At 42.7% G+C, this 23,894-nt stretch overlaps 1 protein-coding gene across 3 annotated transcripts in view; it reads right to left on the bottom strand.

The window, feature by feature from the left end:
* The window catches only part of SRGAP3 (SLIT-ROBO Rho GTPase activating protein 3), a 299,497-nt gene that overhangs the window by 208,369 nt on the left and 67,234 nt on the right, over nt 1-23,894 (bottom strand). The window lies entirely within an intron of this gene.

The raw sequence follows: 23,894 nt of genomic DNA, 5'->3' as shown, positions 1-23,894 counted from the left end.
AAAGAGAGCAAAAAGAAAGAGGAGGGAAAGAGACAGAGATAGAGACAAGAGACAGAAGGGGAGAAAGAAGGAGGGAGAGACAGAATCAATAAACAGAGACATAAAGACAGCGAGAGAAATGAGAGCCAAAGCAGAGAGTAGACAGAGACAGATAGGCAGAGAGAGGGGCAAGGAGGAAAGATGGAGAGACAACAGAGGGAGAGGCAGAGTGCTCGTGCTAGCTCTGGGGGGAGGTGAAGAAGGAAAGGGATGAGTGGTCATGAAGACAGGAAATGTCCTGAAATCAGAGCCTTGTGCTGACTTGAGGCTTCCGCTGTGCCAACTGAAGTGCGCTCATTTACCCATGCAGTGGCTGGCTTTGGTGAGTTAAAGGGACTGGCAGGCACCAGCATGTTGACAAGAGAACAATGCTAGAGAAAACCTATGGCTTTATCAGTATAGAGAGCTCCTGGTGTGAGGACGAGCTCCTGTATCCCTCCCCGATAGAGGTCAGGGACTCCTCAGTTATTGCTAGGCAAATAAATGTTATTCACCCAGTAGTTATCCCAGGTAGGGCTTGATATCAAGGAGATCAATGGCTAAATTGATAGTGGGGATATTAATCGTTAAATTAAAATCGTTAAATTTGGATCACCCAAATGGTACTAGGTGATGGATATAAGGAAAAACAACTAGTGTTACAGAAGAAACCCACTGCTTCTCAGGGCCACCCCTAGAACCTTGGAGGTTCTAGGTAAGATAGGTAGGTAATTAGTCTTTGTCAATGGGAGTGATAGTTAGAATAAAGACTCCCAAGTAAATAGGAGGGTCTACATACATACACTGACTGTGTGCCTTGGAATGGGTGACTTACCTAATCTCTCAGTTACCTAAACCAATTAAACATAGGCCAGATTAAAAAAGATATTTAGGAACTCACCTCAAATGCCACCTCTTCCTGTAAACCTTTCCAGATTCCCTCTGCCCTGCCCCCACACACATAGCTACTGAAATTGTAATGCCTCCCCCCCCACCCCCGATACACAGCACCTTGTTTTCCAGACCTCTACTATATCTATCATGTATTACTATGTGTAGTGGGAGGCAATTTTCTTAGTTGTCCTCTGGATGTGTGTTTTGTCACCCTACTAGACTATAAGCTCAATGAGGGCAGGAACTGGGTTTTATCCAAACTTTGTATATTTCCCAGGTCTTAGCACAGTGCTTTGCACACAACCAGTACTTAAATGTTCACTGAATGTATAACTAGGGTGTTGTCCGTTGTAAAAAGGAGATTCTCTAGACAATCTAGGAAGCAGCAGGATGGTATTGGAGAGAGCTCTCGACTATAGATCTGTCCTTCTACCTACCTACCTACCTGTCTGTCTGGAAGTCCTGTGTTGAAAACCTATTTCAGACCCTTACTAGTTGGGCAATCCTGTGTAAGTCATTAAACCACTATGAGGCTCAATTTCCTTACTTATAAATGGAGACAATGTCAGCACTTTCCTCACAGGAAGGTCAAATTAGATAATGTTAGCAAATGCTAGCTATGATTCATCAAATAGTTTGCAAACCATAGAACAAAACAAAACATAGAAATATATATTGTGAACTATTATTGTCAGTTATTACTCTTATCAGTTATAACTATTTCTACTGTTAAAGGAGAGGAGAAGGGTCTCCTGAACCTATACAAGGGGTTTGGAAGATACCAGGACTGGGAGAAAGCAGAGACCATACCATCTGAAGACAGAAGCAGTGACTCCCCATTAGCTCAGGACCCTTCAGCCAACCAGGCTTCTGAATGACAGTGGTCTTGTGTGCCCTGTGGACCATCTCTGACCCCAACATCAGGCTTCTAGAGTAAAAGGGAAGAGGCAGGGATGATCCTGAGGAGAGATACAGTTTAGTGAACAGGGCACTGGTTTGAGTGGCAGGAGAACTAAGTTCTAGCCTGGGATTCACCATTAACAAAATCTAACCTCAGTTTCCTCTTCTGTAAAAGGAAGGAGCTGGAGAGAACTCAGAAATTAACCCCATTACCCCATTTTACTGATGAGGAAACCAAGGTTCAAAGTTCAGAGTCAGATAGGTAGTACATATCAGAGACAGGATTCAAACCCAGGTCCTCAGACTCCAAATCCCCTAAGCCATCCAGTCTCATAGGAGATGATCTCTAATGCTCCTACCAATGCTAACATCCTATGGCTCTAGAATTACTGATTAAGAACCTACAGGATACTAGATACTGTTCAGAACACAAAATCCTAAGAACTTTTATTCTAAAGACTATGGATCAATCATTTCACAAGCCTTTTACTTTAGTATTGAGTACCCACTGTTATACTATTGTTTTTACTATTAAATACCTACTATGTGGCTATTGTTTTTGTTGTTAAGTACCTACTATGTGGACTATGGCTTGTTGTGCAAAAGAAATAGTCCCTCCCCTTCAGGAGAGTGCAATCTCTCTGGGAGAAACAAAAACACATATTAAGTAAAACAAACTCAAGGTAATTTGGGGAGAAACACAAGTAGTTTGGAGGAGAATCAGTCAAAAAGGGTTTCCTTGGAAAGAATCTAGGAATGCTAAGAGGTGGAGGCAAGGAGGGAAGGAGAACGTTCTCGGTCCATGTCAACACCTCATCAATAACCGTGAGCTCTTCGATGCAGAGCTTGTACTAGCTAGCCATAGGAACCTTTTCACTCCCAAACTCTGTGATTCTGTGGGCTGAGGTTTTGACTAGCTGACCCTTAGGAAATTCTAGTCTAGTATCTCCTTTCAATTTGCTTATTCCAGGATGGAGGATCCCCAGGGGTCTCCTCTATTGTACTCCCTCATTCTGGATCACTTCTGGGTCTCTATCATTCCCTAAGTCACCCCATCTTGTGTTTTTTTTCTCCCAAAAGCCCTAGAGACCCATCCACCTGCTCTTCTGCTTTGCTACTACCATCTGTTCTCCCCCCTGGGGTTCCCCTCTCCTCCAGGCCATTGCAGAAACTAGTCACGGTTTCAAAGCTTTCTCCCATCCTCAAGGAAACTCACAAACTCCACTGATATTTTTACAAGGGTTTTTAGAGATTAGCAAGAATGGGAAAACACAGACCATGGACAGGAGCCTAAAGCAGAGGTGGGCCACATGTCACCTTGAGACCGCAGGTTCCCCACCCATGGCCTAAAGAATAATTTACCAAGGGAAAAGCTCCAAAAAAGATTGAGGAGAAATATCAGAAGTCTATAAGCAAGAATAAAGCCTGGTCTTCACTGTTACATGAATGGAGCAAAGCCTGACCTCTCTTCTTGCCTTCGCTGACGAATCTCCCATGATTCTTTTGCCTGCCCCAGTCCTGGGCCTGGTGTTCATGGATTTTCCTACATCCTAGGTCCCCACACCACTCTTTCTCATGAGACACTAATGACCTCATTGGTAATCTGGGTTTCCAGCATCCTGAGGTTGTCTTTTCTCTATATTGGGTAGAATTCGTTTTCCTTACCATTCAGGTCACCCCCCTCCCTGGTATCCAAGCCAGTAGGGCTCCCATCTCAGAAACATCCTCAGCTCTTCACTCTCCCTCCCTCCCCAAACCCAGTCAGTTGCCAAGTCTTATTAATTCTTCTTCCACATTTCTCGCATCTGTCTCCTTAAGCTTTATTCACTTTACAACCATTCTAGTCTGAGGTTTCCCCCCTGCCCCCTCTCATTTAGACTACTGTAATATCTTTGTAATTAGTTTCCTGACTCTACTTTCTCTCCTCTCTAAGTCATACTCCATACATCAGTCAAATTGATATTCCTAGAACACAGATCTGACCAGGTCCCTCTCCTAGTCAAGAATCTTCCATGGCTTTCCACTGCCCCCATGGGGGGGGGGGAAGTTGGGGGGGGAACAACAGCAACAAACTCCTCTGCCCAGCATTTTTCTAAGTCCTCCACAATTTGGCTCCAAATTCTCTTTTTCAAATTATTCATGTTATTCCTCTCCCTCCCCACCCCCAAAGCACCACATATTCCAGTCAAATGGACCCACTTGCCATTCTTTGTAAATGACATTCCACTGTCCACTTATATGTCTTTACAGAAGCTGTCCCTCATGCCTGGGATGCCTTCTCTCCTTGCCTACACATTTGGAAGCCCTAACTCTCTTCAAGGCACCACTTTCAAGAAGACTTGAAAGAGGATGCTGGCTGGGTTTTGAAACAAAAAGAGGATTGAACTGAGAGTCAGGAGTCCTGGGTTATACTCCCAGTTTTGCTGGTGACTTAGTGTGTGACCTTTGGCAAGTCATTTCTGGTCTTTGAGCCTGAGTTCTCAACAGTGACACACCAGGTCACCAAAAACTTCACAGCCAGGTAAGCCATTCCCTAACAGAAAGGTTGCATTTTCCATCTTTTTTTTTTCTAGTTCAGCAGATACCATAACAAAAATACAGTCTCAAGGTGAAGGTCAGGTTGGGGAAGCCAAAGTCCTCATTGGATCCACCAGCCTTGGAAGATGTCCCAAAGAGAGGAGATTAGAAATGGGCACCAAGAGATTAATACTAGCCTAGAGTAACCAGCAGTGACATCAGTTCAATTTAACAAGCATTTATTAAACACCTACTAAATACAACGCAGTACACTGGGCACTGGGAATGCCCAGCCAGAAAAGGCCCTTAAGAACCTTACATTCTCACTTGGTCCCATCTAATTCAGTGGGACTCCACTTGAAACAAACTTCCCTCTTAAGCCTTTGACACTGAAGGGCAGCTCTTTTGTAAGGAAGGACTCATCAGCAGAAGTAAATCCATTAATCTAGACAGAAAATGATAGAATTCCACAACTACAATTTTTTCTCTTATATCAGTAAAAAAAAAACCACTTCTGAAAATCATGGTAAGAAACACGGGAGGAACATTAATACAGAGTCAGGAAAACTGGACTCGAGTCTCTGCCACTTCCTAATCCTATCATTCTGGGCTCTTTACTTTTCTGAGCCTTTGGTTCCTAATCTGTAAAATGGGGATGATAGCATAGTACCTAGTCAATAATACACTGTCACAAGTCTCTTCACCCATTTCTGAGCCTCAGTTTCCTGATCCATAAAATGGAAATAATGATACACTATCTATATCACGTAGCTTTTGTAAGGATAGCATTTTGCAAATCTTAAGGCTCAGTATATGAATGTGAATGACTATTTATTATTTCACATAGAAAGTCAGGTCTGTGCTTTGAGCCTCTGACAAACCTGCAATCTTTAGTAGTCTGGCTGGACTTAGATCCAGTCATCTCTTAACATCATTGCCTAATATCCAGACTTTCAAGGAAACTGATTTATGGTGAAACCCATACTCTCCATACTATGCATGATCCTATTGAAAAAAACAGAACTTCACTTTTTAAGGGCAGGAGGGAGAAAATAAGCATTTATTAAAAACCTACTTTGTGACAGGCACTGTGTTAAATACTTTATAAATATCTCATTTTTCCAGTTTTACCAAAGTTTTTTTGATAAGTTTTGTTTTTTATATCACCTATATTTCCAAATAAATCCTCTTCCTTTATTTCCCAAAGAGCCCTTCCTTATAATAAAGAATGAGAGAGAAAGAGGGGTGGAGGGAAGGAGAAAGGGAAGGGTGAAAGGAAGAGAGCAAGAGAGAAGGAGGAAGAGGAGGAAGAAAAGAAAGAGAGGAGTAAGAAAGAGAGAGAGAGGGAGGGAGGGGGAGAGGGAGAGTTAGAGTTGAGCAAAACTAACAAACATCAGCCATATTGAATGGTTCTCCTTTTTAAAAACTTAGCCCTCCAAGACTCCTGACTTGATATATTCTCTTCACTGTCTACCTTTTGGAATTTTCCAATTGTTCCCTATAGAATTTGCCTCAATTCCCTAGAATGGTACAATTGTGTACTGGAAGCTGAGCAAATTCCCACAATGTCAGAACACAAGAGCTTCTACTATACAGAAAGTCTTCTAGTCTACTGAGCCAATGCCCATCTGTCCTTTGAAAAAGTCCAACTCTGTCTCAAGCCTTCCCCCTTCTCCCTTGCTCTGTAGTGGTCTTATCTTTCCACTGTGACCCTTCATTCACAGGATCAAAGAACTTCAGAGCTGGTCACCTTGGCCAACATTCTCCTTTTTTTTTTTTCTTTTTGGAGGGGGTAAGGCAGGGCAATTGGTGTTAAGTGATTTGACTTGACTTGCCTACAAAGCTAGTAAGTGTTAAGTGTCTGAGACCAGAGTTGAGCTCAGGTCCTCCTGACTCTAAGACCGGTGCTCTATTCACTGCACCACCTAGCCACCCCCAACACTCTCCTTTTACAGATGAAGAAACTGAGACCCATTGAGGCTTAGGGACTTACCCAAGGTCACATAGGCAGTAAATTGCAAAGCTGGAATGCAAACTCAATTCCTCCTACTCTAAAGTCCTGTGTTTTATAACCCACTGCCACCCCACAGTCTCTGTGCTAAAAAAGGATTTTCTTTTTCCAGTTATAGGTTGGCCTAGATGGACACTAGATTCATACATAATGAGTACCATATCATTCACCTTCTCAATGGGTGGGGAAAGGGATGAAGTGAGGGAGAAAATTTAGAACTGAATTTTTTTAATGAATGTCAATTTTTAAAACAGGAGGAAAAAATGCTTCTCAACTTGAAAAAAATATATAAACTCCACAATTATTTTTTCTAACTTATTCTGTATCCTTGGGCAAATTACTTAGCCTCCCTAAGCTAGTTTCTTCATTAGTAAAATCAAGGAGTTGGACATGATGATGACTAAGGTCCTGTCTACCTCTGAGGTTCTAGACTTTTAGACTATAGGGTTCCTGGCCTCTCACTGGAATGACCAAATTCCATATGCCTCCAACCAGTCTCTGGGAGCAAACACCCTTGACATCTCTGAGCTCCCCCTTCACTTTCTAAACAGGAGACCCTGAGATAAAAAAAAAGAACACAAACTTTGATCAATTCCAGCCCTGGAGCTGTCTCTAGGTACTGAATTATCCCCTTGTGGTCTGCATGTGGGCAACTGTGTTGACCCTTGGGCCCTTATCTGCAACATTTTTTTGGTCTGGTCCCATTCTCTCTATCCAATCACAAGCCTCTGGGGATAGAACCAGGAGCAAAAGGGGAAAGTTTCAAAGAGGCAGATTTTGGCTAATTATTCTGAATAATTAAAGCTCTCTTAAAGTAGAATGGGAGTCTTCATTATAGGTCCTCCAGCAAATGTTGTATACACCCATTTCCACATGACTTGTAAGAGGGATTCTTCTTTGGGTATGGACTGGGCAAGATCATGACACAGGTCCATTCCAGTTTTTAAATTCTGGGATTCTTTGATCCCCCTACTCCACTAACATTTACTTTCCACAACAGCCAGGCCAGTCTTCTCCCCATTCCATACATATCATCCTCATTACCATTTCTGATCCCTTGTACCATCCGTTCTCCCTTCCAGAAATGCCTTGTGTCCTATCTAAGTCTCTGCCCATGTTTCATGGCCAATGCCAAGTCTTATATCCTCCACAAAACATTCTCTGATAGCACTAGCCCACACCAATCTGTCACTATCCTGATGCCTGCTACACCACAGCTCATAGCACACATTTTGGTTAGTGATTATTTAATGTAACACTTACATATCCCTTGCACCTAGACCAGTCAGTATGATGTGGTAGAAAGAACAATGGACTTAGAATCAGAAGTCCCAGATTCCCAGGATAGAGTCAGAAGACCTGAGTTCAAATCCTGCCTGGACCATTTGCTACCTTTGTGACCTTGTCCAAGACATTTGGTCCCTCTGAATCTCTGTAAAATAAGGGGATTGGACTAGCTGTCCTCTAAAGGCCCTTCCAACTCTACAGCTATAAGCCTATAACTCAAATTCCAGCTCAATTATTTATTAGTTGTATGACCTGTGACAACTCACTTATCCTCAGTGTTATCATCTGCAACATGGGGGTAATGCCTGCCCTGCCTTTTTCCAGGATCTGTTATGAGAATTAAATGTGATAGAGTTTGCAAAGTGTTCTGTAACTATAAATTGTTATCTGAAATGCCAACCCAAATGAATGTCACTCGACTCTATCAGAGTATGTGGCCCAGGAGGGGACACCCCAGGCTGAAGAACTCACTGTGCCATGAGCAAGAGACAACTTCTAAAAGAACTTTGTCTGGAACGAGGGCTCAGGCAGACAGCTGCCCTGGGGAGATAGGTTCTTACATTCCCACCCACAGAATGACAAAGATAGTTAATAAGAGTTACAGTGGGGTTAGCACAGAAAGCCACAGGAAGTCAGGGCAGAAGAGGAAGTAATTATCCTGGGTCAGTGTATTTTTCTTTCTTATCCATTCTTTCCCATCCTCCCCCAGTGCCTCCCTCTGGGCTGAAGTAGCAGGCAGCCTCATCTAGGACCATAGGCAACCAGCACGGACAGGGCGTGGGGCATGGCCTTGGAGACTTGAGGATGCTCATGGCAGAGACTCAGCAGAGCTCCTGCCCTCACCAGCATGCTTGGGGGATGGCTCCTGAACACATGAGGAGTCTAGACAAGGTCATGTAATCTTAAGTCCTACCCTTCCAGCCTTCCTCACTACAGACTTCCCCAAATATCCCAGTTCCTTGTGATGTGTACCATGTCACTTAGTCCTCCAGTCCTCCAGATAACTGAATCCAGGTTTTAATTCCAAATTCAGCAATCTTGTGACCTACACTTGATACAGTTAGTCAGCCAGCCAATCAATCAACATTTATTAAGCACCTTCTATATAACAGGCATTGTGCTAAGCACTAGGTCACCCCCTTTCTTTCTGTATCCTCATTTCCCCTTGTTTTCTTCTTTCCTGCTCCCTGACAGCTCTTACAATTTCATCTACTTCCTCCCAGATTCCCAAAGGCAAGTATCCCCCAAGGCACCCCCCCCCCCCCCCCCCCCCCCCCCTTCCTCTCTCCCTCTCTCTCTCTCTCTCTCTCTCTCTCTCTCTCTCTCTCTCTCTCCCCTTCCTCCCCTCTCCCCTTTTCTCCCCTCTCCTCCTCTCCTCTCTCTCTCTCCCCTTCCCTTTTCTCTCTTCTTCCCTTTCTCCCCTCTCCTCTCCTCTAGGGAACAGCCACTCCCTCTCAGCAGATATCTCTCAATATCTACTTCTAGTCTCTCTCTCTTGAACTCCAGTCCTAGAATATCTCCAGCTGCCAGGAGTCTCTACTTGTATGTCCAACTCGCAATTCAAACTCTCTCTGTCTAAAATGGAATTCATCACCTTCCCCCTCGACATCCCCCTCCTGCCAAGTGTCTGTTGCTTCTGCTGGTCCTACCATCTTCCAGTCTACCAGACTTGAAGCCTCACAGTCACTGCTGACTCTTCCCTCTAGCTTCACCCCACCCATTCAATCAAATGCCAAGTTCTGGGGCATCTACCTCAAAAGAATCTCTTGAATCTTGCCCCTCCTTACCACCTGCTCAGCCAAGACTAGGATCCCAGTCTTTATCACCCCTCTCTCAGACATGTAAGAGCCTCCTGCTTGGTCTCTCTACTTCCAGGATCTCTCCTTTGCAAGCAATGCTCTACAGAGCTGCCAAAGTCAGCTTCTTAAACCTCAGGTCTGACCATGTCATTCCCCTGCTCAAAAACCCTTGGTGGCTCCCTATTGCCTCTAGGATAAAACATAAACTCCTCAGGCTCTTTTTTAAGCCCTTCATGATATGGCTCCAGTAGGCCCTTCCTGACTTTTTTTCCTCACTATTTATCTTCAGGCAACGAGAGGCAGTTTAATGTGTTTGACACAGTTGGTCTCAGAGCCAGCAAGACCAGGGTTCAATTCCCTCTTCTGACACATATTGGTTGTGTGACCCTAGGCAAGTCACTTAACTACTTATAGCTCTATATACCTTCCTAAGAAATCTAAGTGACAGAGAAAGTGCTGACCAGTACTAATAGAAGGGGCACTATGAGCCCCTCCCACCAGTGAAATTACAGGTCTACTCCCTAACCTACTTTGATGTACTTTATACTCCAATCAAAATAAACAAGTAGCTTAGTGGATAGAGTATTGGACCTGGGGTCAGGAAGACCTGAGTTCAAATCCTACCTCTGACACTAGCTGTATGAACCTAGGCAAACCACTGTTTGCCTCAGTTTCCTCAACTGTTCAATGAAGAAGAACATCTATCTTGTTGGTAGGCTGCGACGTTCAAATGAGATATTTGTCAAGAGTTTAGCACAATACCTGGTATGTTGTAGGAGGTATGTAAACGCTTGTTGCCTTCCCTTTAAGGCCCAACTCTTCTCCATGAAGCTTTCCCTAATCTCCAGCTGAAAATATTATCTTCCTGAATCATTTTGTCCTTTCCCCCTTCACATTCTACATCAAATTATACTTATCTATGTGTATCCCCTAATTAGACTGTAAGCTCTGGAGGGGAAGGATTTTCTTATTTTTCATCTTTGCAGCTCAGTATGTAAGGAGGGTAGTGCTTTGCACACAATAAGTGTTTGATAAGTATTTGCTGAATGAATGCATGCACGCATGAATATTCTGACTTTGTTCCCAGTCCTGGGGTCCCCTCTACATCTCCATCATGTGTTTATCCATTCTCTAGTTGACTGTTTCCAGTACCAAGGAGCTCCCTGTCTTTGAGGTAGTTTATTCCATTTCTGCCCAGGTCTCAGGACTGTGAAATTCTCCCTTATAATGAAGCAACTCCACCTCCTCTAAAGAAAAATGCATGAGTGTCCACTGGTCCTAGCTCTCTGCATTTGTAAAATAAGAGTGTTGGACCAGACTACCTCGAAAGCCAAGAAAATTAATCATTTATGAAGTACTGACTTTGTGCCAAGTATCGAAGAATAACATCATCCCTATTTACAAGGAGCCTAAATTCTACTGGAGACAAGTATATGCAAAAATGTACAAGCACACATACAAAGTTAATAATACATATGCATATCTTCCATTTTGTTTTCCAAAAATCCTTAAGTGATTTATCACTCATAACTTTGTATAGTACGTATAACACAAACACATATACATATTTATATAGAGAATTAAAACGTGTATATTTATCTGTTACTTACTTGATAAATCCACACACATGCTTGTACACGCAGATACACACGTATACACTTCTCATTGCGTCTTGCTATTCCCAGCACCAACAAAATGCGTGAATCGTACTTTGGGGGGCAGAGGGAGGAAGAAGAAAGGAAAGAGGGTGGGAACTGTGATTTCATTTGTGTAAGAGACTCCCCAGGTGGCACCTGCGTCTGGCAATGGGCAGTCTCTCTGTATGGTCTAAGAGTCACTTGAGGCAGTGAGAGGCTAAATGCCTTGCCCAGAGTGACACAGCCTGTATTCAGAGAAAGGACTCGGACCCAAGCCTTCCTCTATCCATTACTCTACCTATTACCCTATGGTGCATACAAGAACTTAATAAATGCTTGTAGACTTGGCTCTCCTCACCTGGATAATGATGCATATGTCATCATGCTGCTTTGATTACTGTCTGTGCACTGCTCCCCTCTTCTCCTCCCCCTTCATAGAAGCTCTCCCACCAGCGAGAGCTAAGTCTGGGCTCCTCCCTCAGGCCTTCCCCTGGGTCCTGCCTACAGCCTTAAACAGGGGCCGGTCATGGTTCCCAGCCCCTCCTCTCCCTCCCCCTACCTCGGTGTCTTGGAGGAAACCTGATCCACCAGCAATTCTGCCTCCTTTATAAAACCAGATGCAAAAGCTATTTGCAGTCTTCCTGGCTATCAGCTTTCAGGGCCCGGAGAGCTCCTTGGTCTCCTTTTGGAGGCTGAGGGCACTAAAAGGCTCTTTGTTGTTGCCTGGAACGCTCTTTGCCAAGGAGATCAGATCTTGACATCTGCTCCCTGGGCTTCTTTCTCAGAGCAGGAGCTGAAAAGGCTCAGACTCAAGGCTGAAGATCCTACCAAGGGAGGAGACTGGGGAATGGGAACCTGCATGGGGCCAGAGCGTCCTGAACCCCCAGTTCCCTTATTCCTCTTCAATCTGCCAACAAATGCTTCTGAAATACCTCCGCTGTGCAGTTACTACTGGAGTAACTACCCTCGTCTCTTATCCCATGGCTATTGACTAAGAGCTAACCTGTCCTTCCTGACCCTGGTCTCACTCTTCTCCAACACAGCCCTCCCTTGCCTCCTGGGTGATCTTCCTAAGTCTTCACTCCTCTACTCAAAAGTCTCTGGCGCTCCCCATTGTCTGCCAAATAAAGCACAAACCTCTTGGTCCTGGCATTTTAAAGCCTTTAACAATCTACTTTTTCAGTCTTGTTGTTATTCAACCCTTTCTGCTGCATCTGATTCTATGTGATCCCATGTGGGGTTTTCTTAGAAAAGATACTGGAGTGGTTTGCCATTTCCTTCTGCAGTTCATTTTACAGATGAGGAAACTGAGGCAAACAGGGTTAAATGACTTGCCCAAGGTCACACAGCTAGTAAATGTCTGAAGCCAGATTTGAACTCAGGAAGATGAGTCTTCCTGACTCCAGGCCCAGCACTCTATCCCCTGAGCCACCTTGCTGCTCTGCCTTTTCAGTCTTAGCTCCTATTTTTCCCCTTCATCATACCCTCCATTCCAGCCCAAAGGGACCACTCTCCATCTTTCCTACTTGCCCTGACCTCTCCTATCAGTATGCCTTTTCTCATGGAGGACCCCATGGTGGAAATGGACACTCAATCTCTGACTGTAGAAGACCTACCCTTCCTTCAAGGTCCAACTCAGGTCTCATCTCCTCCCTTGCCATGGTTAAAGCTCCCTTCTCACATTCCAGGCATGTGCCAGGCTCTCAGCATTTAGACCACTCTCCCTTGTGGAAGTTCTAGCTATGTTATTCATAATAACAATAATGGCTGGCATACATTTGCCACTTTAGGGTTTGCAAAGACATTTACATCCATTAGCACCATCCAACCCTCCCAAGGACCCTAGGGAGGAAATACAATAATTTCCACTTTACAGGTGAAGACACTGAGGCTACTCGGGATCACACAGTAAAGTCCCTGAGAACACAAGGTCTGGGTCATGCATCTCTGCATCCTTGATGCCCCAACCCAGGAAACACTTAACCAACGCTGGATAAAGGGATAACTTTAAAGGATAAATGAATGAATGAATTTCGGCTCCACCATCAGAGGCCATTTCAGCCTTGCTGTGGAATCCCTGCTCTTCATCACGGGGGACATAACCTTTGCTTCCACTTCTTTTCAGGATCCATTTGATAGGCTGAAACTGTGAGTACTTTTTCTGTTGTGCCAACCAGGCCTTTACATCTAGTTCCTTCAGCCTCCAACTGTTCCCTTCCTCATTGCTCTGCTACAGACAAATCCTGAACCCTAAATTTCCTCCAGTCCCACTGCCAGTCAGTTTATCCTATACCCAAACACTGCCTCCTCCACCCCACCTCAGCCAGCACCCTGGAAGACCCCAGCCATCTCTGGGCTGGGCTGGCCCAGGAAGAACAGAACAGAAGTGTCCTCAGCTAGGGCAGTCTCACTGGAACAAGTAAACCATATCCCCAGGTGAGTGACTTTGAATAGGGGTCATGGATTTAGAGTCAGAGGAGATCTTAGGGGTCACTCGTCCAACCTCATTCTACAGATGAGGAAAGTGAGGCCCAGAAAAGCGGCCCGGGGCAAGTCACGAAGTGCCTGACATCTAGGGGACATTTAATAAATGCTTGTTCATTGATTAATATACCGATGGCAAAGTACAGGGGAGAGGACAACAATACCAAGCTACTCATAGATTTAGAACTGGAAGAGAGCTCAGAGGTCATTTAGTTCAACCCCTTATTTTACAGATGAGGAAACTGAGGCTCAGAAAAGTGTCATAACTTGCCCAAGATCACATAGCTAAGTAGCGGATCCTGTAATTTGAAATCCAACCCTCTTTCCACTATACTATGCTACTGAGGCTAATTCCGAACTTCATCCCAACAACCGAATCCTAGGAGGCCCCTCAAGGAAAGGGAACAAGGAATTCCATGTCCTCAGCCAGCCTGAATTAGATATTTCTTTCCAGTTACTGAAATATCATCACCTTACGTTATTCCAATCAATAAGATGCCCTTGGGAGAACATCAGGGACATCAGTATTCCAAGAGAGAGCCTCCCATCCATCATCTCCTCCCAAAACCCCCTCCCCAAAGCTGTGTTAATTACCACTTTCTGTAAATGGTTTGGATGGAGTTATCACCACCAGTGAATTATCCCTATACAAGGCTTTCTCCTCTGCTCACAGACCTCTGATGGGAATCTTTCCACAATGCAGTCTGCCTCTGAGACTGAAAGTCACAAAACATCCTCAAAATCAGAGTATTAACTCAGAGAGGGCTTAGGAGGGATTTAATAACTGTCTCCTAGTAATTGAGGATACATAGCAGGTCATTATGAAGAGGATGCTGGCTGGTTTGTCTATCCCTACGGGAATCAAGCAATACAAAACAGAATTAAATCACAGTAGGAAAGTGAGCTGGTCATAAGGAACTTTTTGGCCAAGTTTAATGACCTCCATTCAGTCCCTGCTCTCCTTAACCTCTTTGTAATATTTCATGTTGTCTTCCCTCCCTTTAAAAAATTGATTATTTATTTTTAACATTCTCTTTTTTAAAAATTTTGAGTTACCAAATTCTTTCCTGTCCCTCCCTCATCCATCGAGAAGGCAAGCAATATGATACCAATTATATGTGTGAAATCAGGCAAAACATATCTCCATATTAGCCATCACCCCAAAAAATCACAAAAATAAAGTAAAAACATATATACTTCAATTTCCACTCAGAGTTCATCAGTTCTCTCTCTGGAGGGAGAGTATTTTTCATCATGAGTCCTTTGAAGTTATCTTGGATCATTGTACTGATCAGAGTAGTTGTCACATTTGATTATCATTATAATACTGCTGTTACTGTGCACAATGATTTCCTGGTTCTGCTCACTTCATTCTACATGCGTTCATATAGTTCTTCCCAAGGTTTTCCTGAAAGCAGGTCTCCCCCCTCCCTCTACATGAGACCCTTTCTTCCTTTGGCTTCCTTGACACAATCCCATCCTACTTCTCCAACCACTCTTTTCTCAGGCTCATCCTCTGTTTCCCCCTCTCTATGACTGTTCCCTAAGGTGAAGTTCTCTACCTTATGTTTCTTTTTTTTTTTTAAGCAATCGGGGTTAAGTAACTTGCTCAAGGCTACACAGCCAGTTATTTCTGGGTGTGGTGCTAAGTATCTGAGCCCGGATTTGATCCAGGTCATCCCAACACTGGAGCCAGTGCTCTTACTCACTGAGCCACCTGGCCGCCCCTCTACCTTATGTTTCTATGTTTACCTAAACCTCAGTAAGTCCATCCAATCCAACGACTTTATTGCTATCTTTACACATGTTATCTCCCCAAATACTTTCTTCTCAGCTGAAAGATCCCTGATGGAAATCTTTCTACAATGCAACCTGCCTGGATCATAGATCTTGAGCTGAAGACCTTTCCATCTAAGTCCAACTCTCTCATTTTATGGATGAGTAAACTGAGGTCCAAGATGGCAAAGTGACTTTCCAAAGGTCACACAGGTAGTGTCAGAGACAGGAACTGAACCCAGGTCCTCTGAGGCCTCCTCAGTATGACTCCCAAAATCTACACCCAGTGCTGAATTCTCACATGCCATCCAGGCCCTTATCTCCAGCTTCCTTTGGACATTACTAATTGCTGGCATTTATATGGAGCTTTAAAGTTTACAGAGTACTTTACCTACTTCATGTCATGTGAACCTCACATCCCCAAAGGTCAGATACTACAAGTTATCCTTGGAAGGAAGTATCATTATTAGTGCTTGATCATCATTCCCATTTCACAGATGAGAAAACAGAGAGACAAATAAGTAACTTATCCATAATCTTCTAGCTACTAAGTGTCAGAGGCAGGATTCTAAGCCAAGTCTTCCAGACTCCATGCCCAGTGTGCGATATCCTCCACATCAGGAATTCTAAAACAAGGTTCATAGGATCCCTTTATATTCATAAAAACTATTGAGGCCCCTCAAAGAGTTTTTGTTTATGTGGATTATTTCTATCAATAGTTACTATTTCTATCAATAATTACCATATTAAAAATTAAAACATCATATTATTATGAAGTACTTTTGACCTTGAGAAATTCCTGAAAGGGTCCTGGGGACCCCCAGCAGTCCCTGGATCACACTTTGAGAACTGCTGCTCTCCACCAAGTGACCTCTCCAAGGGGAAGTCAAGTTCAAATTGTCCCAACCTGACCTCATGGCCTCTACAACCAAACCAAGCCTAGCTTCCATTACACTCTCAGTCTCCCAGGCTCAGAATCTCAGATTACATGCAATCAGTCATCAAATTCTATTGATTCCACTTTGGAAATGCTTTTAAAATCTCTTCTTTATCTTCCATTCCCAATGATAGCACCCAAGTCCAGGCCCTCATCATTTTATAGCTGGTGAGATACAATAACTATCATAACTGTTCTCCCTCTATCCTGCAACAGCCAACAAATTTATCTTAAAGCATGATTTTTACATCTCTTCTGCTACTCAAAAACATTCAGCGGCACCCCACTGCATACAAGCTCAAATCTAAACTCATCCTCCTGGCATTCAGTGCCTTCCAACATCTGGCCCCAACCCAGCTTTTCAGCCTTATCTACCACGACTTTTCAACTGGACTCTCCGTTTTAGCCAATTCTGCATTTTCATTTAAACTTACCATTCTCAGTCCCACTTTGTGCCTTTGCTCATGAGGTTATTAGTACCTGGAATGCTCTACCTATCCAGACACTAGCCAGCCTGCAAAGCCCAGATTTTCTATAAAATCTTCCCTACCTACTTGGGTCCACTGTGCTCCCTCCTCCTCTGAACTCTGCCAAGGGTTATAGTCTACGCGGTATAACCTGGCAACCAGGCTGAATGCTCACTGGGATTGACGGATGTGAGTCTTGTCTCACTATCCACAGTAAGGGGACTTTGTTTTAAGCTTCTCTTGTATTCTCAAAGGGTCCAGGTCACTGCTGGGCAAAGCCATAATCAGTAATTTCAGTGCCCAAGGAAAGCTTCACAAAACATGCCTTGGATAAGCAGCACCAAATAAATACATGAATGAATGAATAGATAAGTAAATAACCAACTTTAAAAAATAAATTCCATTAGAAGGAAAAGGTAGAGAGACACCATAAAACTTCTGGGGGGAGAAGGCCAGAGACCCCAGAACACTGATGAGGAGGTATCCATGTGGGAGCAGGCTGAGGATGGGCCAGGGAACTATCCCTGGTAGCTTTCTATTTTAACTAATTATATTTTGCTAAGTAGGCACTAAGCCCGGTTGTTTCTGCACAGCCTCTAGTGCCCTGGAGCAAAGTCCCAGTCACCTAATCCTAGTTATAGCTCCATTGCCAGCCACATTGAATTGCTAATGAATATTGTAATTAAATTGAATGGTAAGGGTGATTAGACAGCAGAGCTGGTAACTAAGGGAGGTAGAAGAATCCCCATCCCTGGAGATACCTATTATGAAATAATCAGGAAAAGTCTTGGATCATTTATTAAGTGCCTGCTTGCCCAAAGGCAAAGGGTGAACTCAACCCTTCCATCTCTGAGACAGAATCCAGGTTTCTAGCCCCTAAAATTACATTGCACAGACACTCCCTGCCTAGTAGGAACTTAGAGACAAAGCAAGAAAAACTTTTTATTTCATTTCAGTGTTAATAAACAATTATTCTGCACTAATAGCTAGGGATACCAAAAAACAAAACACACACACACATACACACACAAATCAATTAACAAATATTTCTTAAACACCTACTAAGTGTAAAGTATGGTTTGAAAAAAAACAGTCCCTGCCCTCCAAAAACTTCTAAAGAGAGTAAACAACATGTTACCAGCAAACATACAAGATATATAAAAAGTAGATGAAGGCACTCTCAGAAGGAAGGGACTAGCAGCTAGGAGGACCAGAAGCAACCAACTGTAAAATGGGGGATCTGAGCTGATTCTTTGACCGAGCTGGGCAAGTTAGGAGGCAGAGATAAGAAGGGAGACCATGCCCAACATGGGGGGTGGGGGGGGAGGGGGGAAAGGGTGACCAATGTAAAATCAGTGAGACAGAAATTCAATGTCATGGGCCACACACATCATACAAAGAAAGACAGGAAACATCACTGCCTAGTTTACAGTCAATAATAATTCCATCATTCCTCAATGTCCCTTTTGAATGAAAATAGAATTCTTGCCTTATATTTGTCTAGTGCTCTAGGCAAGTCCTTGCTCTTACACAGCCTCCAAATAGGAGCTCCTTGAGGGCAGGAGGCCAACGTTTATATCCCCAGAATTTAGCACAGTGCCTGACACAGGGTACGCTTAATAATTAAGACACTTGATAAATTCTTGTTGATTCTATGACAGAGAACAGTCTGCACATTAAGAAGGGCAGAGATTAGTCTGTATCTAAGCCTCTCGGAATCCTTGTCTTCCTTCAGGGTTCAACTCAAGAGTCACCTTCTTCCTGAGGCTCCTAATTCCCCAGTCCTAGTCTCTCTCAGAAAAATGATCTTGTTTTTACTTAATTGCATACATGTTGCAACCTACCAGGAGAATGTAAACTATGGGGACAAGAAAAATTTCATTTTTGTCCCTTTATGCCCAGCACATGGTAGGTGCTTAATTAATATGTGTCTTGTCCATCTAAGGTCATAGGACCTTAGATTTTGAGCAGGAAGGGTGCTTAGAGGACATTTCATACAAAACCTTCATTTTATAGACGAGGTAAGTGTTCTTGCCTGAGCTCGCAAGGTAACAACAGAACCAGATTTCAAATCTTTCTCGAGGCTCTCAAGCCAGCTGTCCCTTCCAGCCACCACATTCCATATGTCTAACTAAGCATCAGGGCCAAGACATGAATCCAGGTCTTCAAGGACCAAGCAGTGTGTATTCCACTATACCATGCTGTCTCTCAATAAAGGACAGGAGAGAGAGTAGCCATTTGGACTAGCAAGAAGTCACTGACCCATGTGAGCCTTCTTATACTTATCCTTCACATTTATAGAGCACTGAATGCATTTCTCCAAAGAGCTTTCAAAAACAATGTTTTACAATACTACTGTAGGTCAAGTAGGCAGAGTAGATATTATTATCCCATTTTCCATCTGGAGCTTTCAAGGTCCATAAAGGTTGTGACCTGTCCATGGTCCTGCAGCAAGAACTATAATTAAAATCCAGGCTTCCTGCCTAATCCCAGGTTCCACTATGCATCCTGGAGAAAGGAGCTATGGGAGAGGGAAAATAGTTCTTTAGACTAGACTGGAAATCAACAGAGTTGATTGAATTTGGGTTCAAATTCCACTTTTGATACTATATGATCAAAGGCAAGTCATTGATCTCTCAGCCTTGGGTTTTCTCATCTACCAAATAGGAATAATAACAGCATTTACTTCAATGTTTTGAGACTTAACTTAGATAATGTATATGAAGAATTTTGCAAGTCTTCAAGTTCTGCATGAAGGAGAGCTAACATTACTGTAGCTTAGAAGCTATATCTGCTAACAACCTGACCTACCTGCTTTTTCAGAGAGAGCAAGCTTCCAATGCAAAGTCAGTAGAAGGTGGATGATTTCCCTGTGAAAAAATCAGGCTGGCTTAGTAGGTGGAAAGTTCTCTATCACTGGAAGTTTTACTATTTAAGTTTTTGTCAGTAGGAGGACTTCTTGTTCTGATATGAACTAGACTTCATGATTTCTTCCAACTGTGAGACTTATGCTGCTTGGATTGCTTTAGGGTAATAGTATCTCATTGATACAGCATGGAATAATCCCACGCAAATACCTTCAATGATGGATCATTTTACTAACAGGTCAATTCCCCAAAATTAATATATAATTTAAAATGCCCTTACTTAAATACATCATAATTATGGAAACTATAAATATTTATTCTGAAGGACTATAATTATGTTGTGGTCTTGATTTGGTAAATTTATTGACTTTATTAAAATTAAATTTAAAATTTTGTTCATGTTATTAATGTTGTTCTACTGACATTAACCTTCATGTAGTTGTAAAATTTGTTGGTCAGAATTTTATGTGATCATGATTTTTCTTCCATAATTAAGATAAACTCATTTTTTTAAATACAAAAAATGCAAGTAAAAAAAAAATCAGGCTGGGCCTACTTCCCTCTGGGGTGTTGACAGATCCCATGGATGTGATGGCACCAGGAAGGCCCAGAATGGATGACAAAAACAGGGAAGGAACCTTAGAAGCCACCCCATCAAACCTTTTTCATTTTACAGTTGGGAAAAGTGAGGCCCACAGAGGTTAAAGGGACTTACCTAAAGCTACAAAGAACAGCTGGAATTTAAGCCCTGGCCTCCTGACTCCACGTCCAGGCTGCTCTCCACTGTGTCACAGGATGTGTTTCTTGGACTAGAGGACTAACCACCAAACAGGGTTCCAGGCTCTGCAGGGTAAGGGAGGAAGGAGACACTTGGCCTCCCCAGGCCTGACCCGGCATGCTCTAGAAGCGTACATCCTGCTTTTTCCAGCAGCCATCTTTATTCACTTTCATGTAAGATCACTTAATTCTCTCCTTGATTGAGTCTCAAAAGCAATCTCAATTAACGGGGAGCCTGCAAAGGGCAATTATCTCTGTGAATAATTAGTGCCAGGTTATAAATGCAGATAGGAGAAGGCAGAAGAGTTAGGCTATAAATGGGGGTGGGGGTGGGGAAGGGAAAGGATGTCTCCAACCTGACCCTCAGCTTATTGCAATTCAATTCACACCATCCAGGAAAGAAAGTGAGTAGGTCTGAGGCAACTGCAGAAAAGGGAATATTAAATGGAAGATAAACAGGAAGGCTACACACAGAAGGGGAAATGTGGCCTCAAATAGCATGGCTGCTATTCTGTTGTGTCCACTTTGGGGTAAAAGCATTAGCCCCGGCCCCCCTCATTTGATGACTCTATTAGCAAGGGTGTGCTAGATCTGCATCTAAGCACTCACAAAAGCCGAATGTTAAATTTTCAGTATGACCATTTATACCTCAGAAATCCCAGCAAACACTAAAATTCAAGGCCTGGTTTATTGTTTTGTTGATATCTAGACTTAAGAAAATAATGGAGAAAATGTTAATAATTGAAATTAAACTTAAAATTGTTTCCTTCATTCTTTTTCTTTCTTTCTGGAGATCTGACTATTAAACATTTACCAACACACTCTTGCCCTTTAGAGATTTTCCAGTCTATACACAATGCTAACCATATAGAAGAAAAAAATGCAATAGTTATTGAACTCAATTGTACCAGAAACCATGTGTAAGCAAGGTAGGAAGAGATGGCTGCTCCTGGTTTCTTTCCTTTTTTTTAGTTTGTTTGTTTGTTTGTTTTTGCTTTTTGGAGGGGGGAAGGGTAGGCAATTGGGGTTAAGTGACTTGCCCAAGGTCACAGGGCTAGTAATTGTGTCAAGTGTCTGAGGCTCCTGGTTTCTTTCAAAGCATAGGAAAGAAGCCTTGCTTGTGGTGAAAGAGGGACAGCCTGGCTTAGTGGAAAATGCCCTGAATCAGGAGTCAGAAGGCTGGGTTCAAGTCTCTATTCTTCTACTTATCAGTTATAGAAAGCAAGGGCCTTCTCCTCTCTGAGCCTCAGTTACCCTAACTGAAAAAATGGGAATAATACTTGCATTGTCTCAAGAGAGCAGTTTGTTTAAAAAAAAAAGAATTAAATAGAAAACTACCGGGGCTGCTAGGTGGTGCAATGAAGAGAGCATCAACCCTGGAGTCAGGAGGATCTGAGTTCAAATCCAGCCTCAGACACTTAACACTTACTAGCTGTGTGACCTTGGATAAGTCACTTAACCCCAATTACCCTGCCTTCCCCCCTCCAAAAAAAAAAAGAATTAAAAAGAGAGAAGTTTGTTAAATTTTCAGTATAAGCATTTGTACCTCTGAAATCAGCAAATGCTACAAATCAGTCCTGCTTTATTGTTTTGCTGACTTTCTACACTTTAAACAGTGAGGAAAAAATGTTTTATAATACAGATTAAATTTAAAGTGTGTCATGGATAAATCCACCCCCCCCACCAGAGATCTACTTATTAAACATTTACAAGCAAACTCTTGTGCCTATGTAATAAATAGAGTTATCAGGAACAAACAAAAAGAATCATGAGGGGCAGCCAGGTAGCACAGAGAGAAAGAGCACCGGCTCCAGTGTCGGAATGACCTGGATCGAATCCCGGGCTCAGATACTCAGCACCACACCCAGAAATAACTGGTCATGTAACCTTGAGCAAGTTACTTAACCCCAATTGCTTTAAAAAAAATCATGAGAGTTCCAACTGTAAAGGGTGAAGTTGTTATCATTGTCAATGTTGCTATAAAAATCAACTTGCCTAGGCATTCAAAGTCCTATAGAACCTGATCTTGCCTGACCTTTCCGCCCTGATCTCCCACACTACCAACATGAGCCCTCTACTCCAAATCACTTTCCTCCCTGTCTCCTACACACACCACATTCATTCCCACCTCCATGTGTTTGCTCACTTCTATTTCTCCCAGGTTAAAAGAGTTTTCCAATCCCTTTCTGCCTAAGCAAATCCTGCCTGGGATTCAGGTCCACAGTCCTTTCAATTTTCAATATTACTCTCATTCCTCCATGACCAGAGCCTTTATTTTCCAGACTTGGCATTTTTAGTACATTTTAGTACATTTTTAGTCCTTGGTTATATTTGGATATTTTATCCTCTGCTGCTTGAATAGGGTCTGGGTTCAGCTCCCACCTCTGTCACTTTGTCTTTGCATGGCTTTGGACAAGTCACTTAACATCTCTGACCCTCAAATTTTATTTTCTACAAAATAAGGGTTTTGAAATAAATTATCTCAAAAGTCCCTTCCAATTCTCAATCTATGATCCCATGAGCCCAATAATTATTCTGTTTCATATATTAAAATCTTGCTTTCTTACAGGATTCTAAACTCTTTGAGGATAAGTACCATGCCATGTATTACTTTTGTAACAGACTCTGGGGGTCAAAAACACTACAGCAAAACAACCTCCTCTTACTAGCATCTAACAACTCTCACTAGAACCAGAGAAGGGGTCTACTGGCAGTTGGGGAAAGGATCCAATTGACTTAGAGTTACAGAATCTTTACAAATGAAGTATAAAATGCTTTGCAAATTTCAAAGAATGCTTAATCTCATCAACGTGAGTACTCCTACCAATGGTACAAAATACAAACCCTACATGCCATCTCAACTAGTATACTCCTGTCTATGTCATCCCCAAAATCCTCAATAAAGTATCCACCCAAAGAACAGAGGGCCCTTCTTAAGTGATCCCTACATTATATGGATACTGACTGATGTAGAACGTGGGCTGTCTATCAGTTATCCATTGTTCTCAACACATGCCTTGACCACGTCTTTTTCTGGACATAAATCTTTTTAATGATATCATTCATGCCATTTTCTGTACATAATTTATCACTGATAATATGCTAAAGCCTATTTAGTCCCATCATGCATTTTTCCACTGCCCTCTGATTGACCTGCCATTTTGATTCCTCAAAGATGTTGATATTCCATGACTTGGAGTCATATAGCATCACCAGAACATTAGTGTTAAAAAAAAAAGACTTTTGTTTCAGGGAGAAGCTTGGGGCCACTAAAAAGACTGCAATTTCATAAATACCATCCTGGGTCCAACCAATCCATTATCCATCCACACAGTGTCTACTCAACACATACATAATGACTGGTCAGCTCTGTAGGTTTCATACCAAACTGCATGACATAATCTGGACAGGAGGCATTCTTTACCCATTTAGTTTTTTCTAGGTGGATGGTTAGACTGAAATCTTTTGACTGATTATGCATCTCATTTAGAAAGCACTGCAGTTTGCCAGGGCTCCATGCAAA

Source organism: Petaurus breviceps, unplaced genomic scaffold (assembly GCF_028583685.1).
Source record: "Petaurus breviceps papuanus isolate PSGF00001 unplaced genomic scaffold, PetGlider_PUasm1.0 174, whole genome shotgun sequence".
NCBI classification, from domain to species: Eukaryota; Metazoa; Chordata; class Mammalia; order Diprotodontia; family Petauridae; genus Petaurus; species Petaurus breviceps.
Note: the sequence above shows the minus strand (reverse complement) of the source record. Positions and strands in the feature narration are given on the sequence as shown.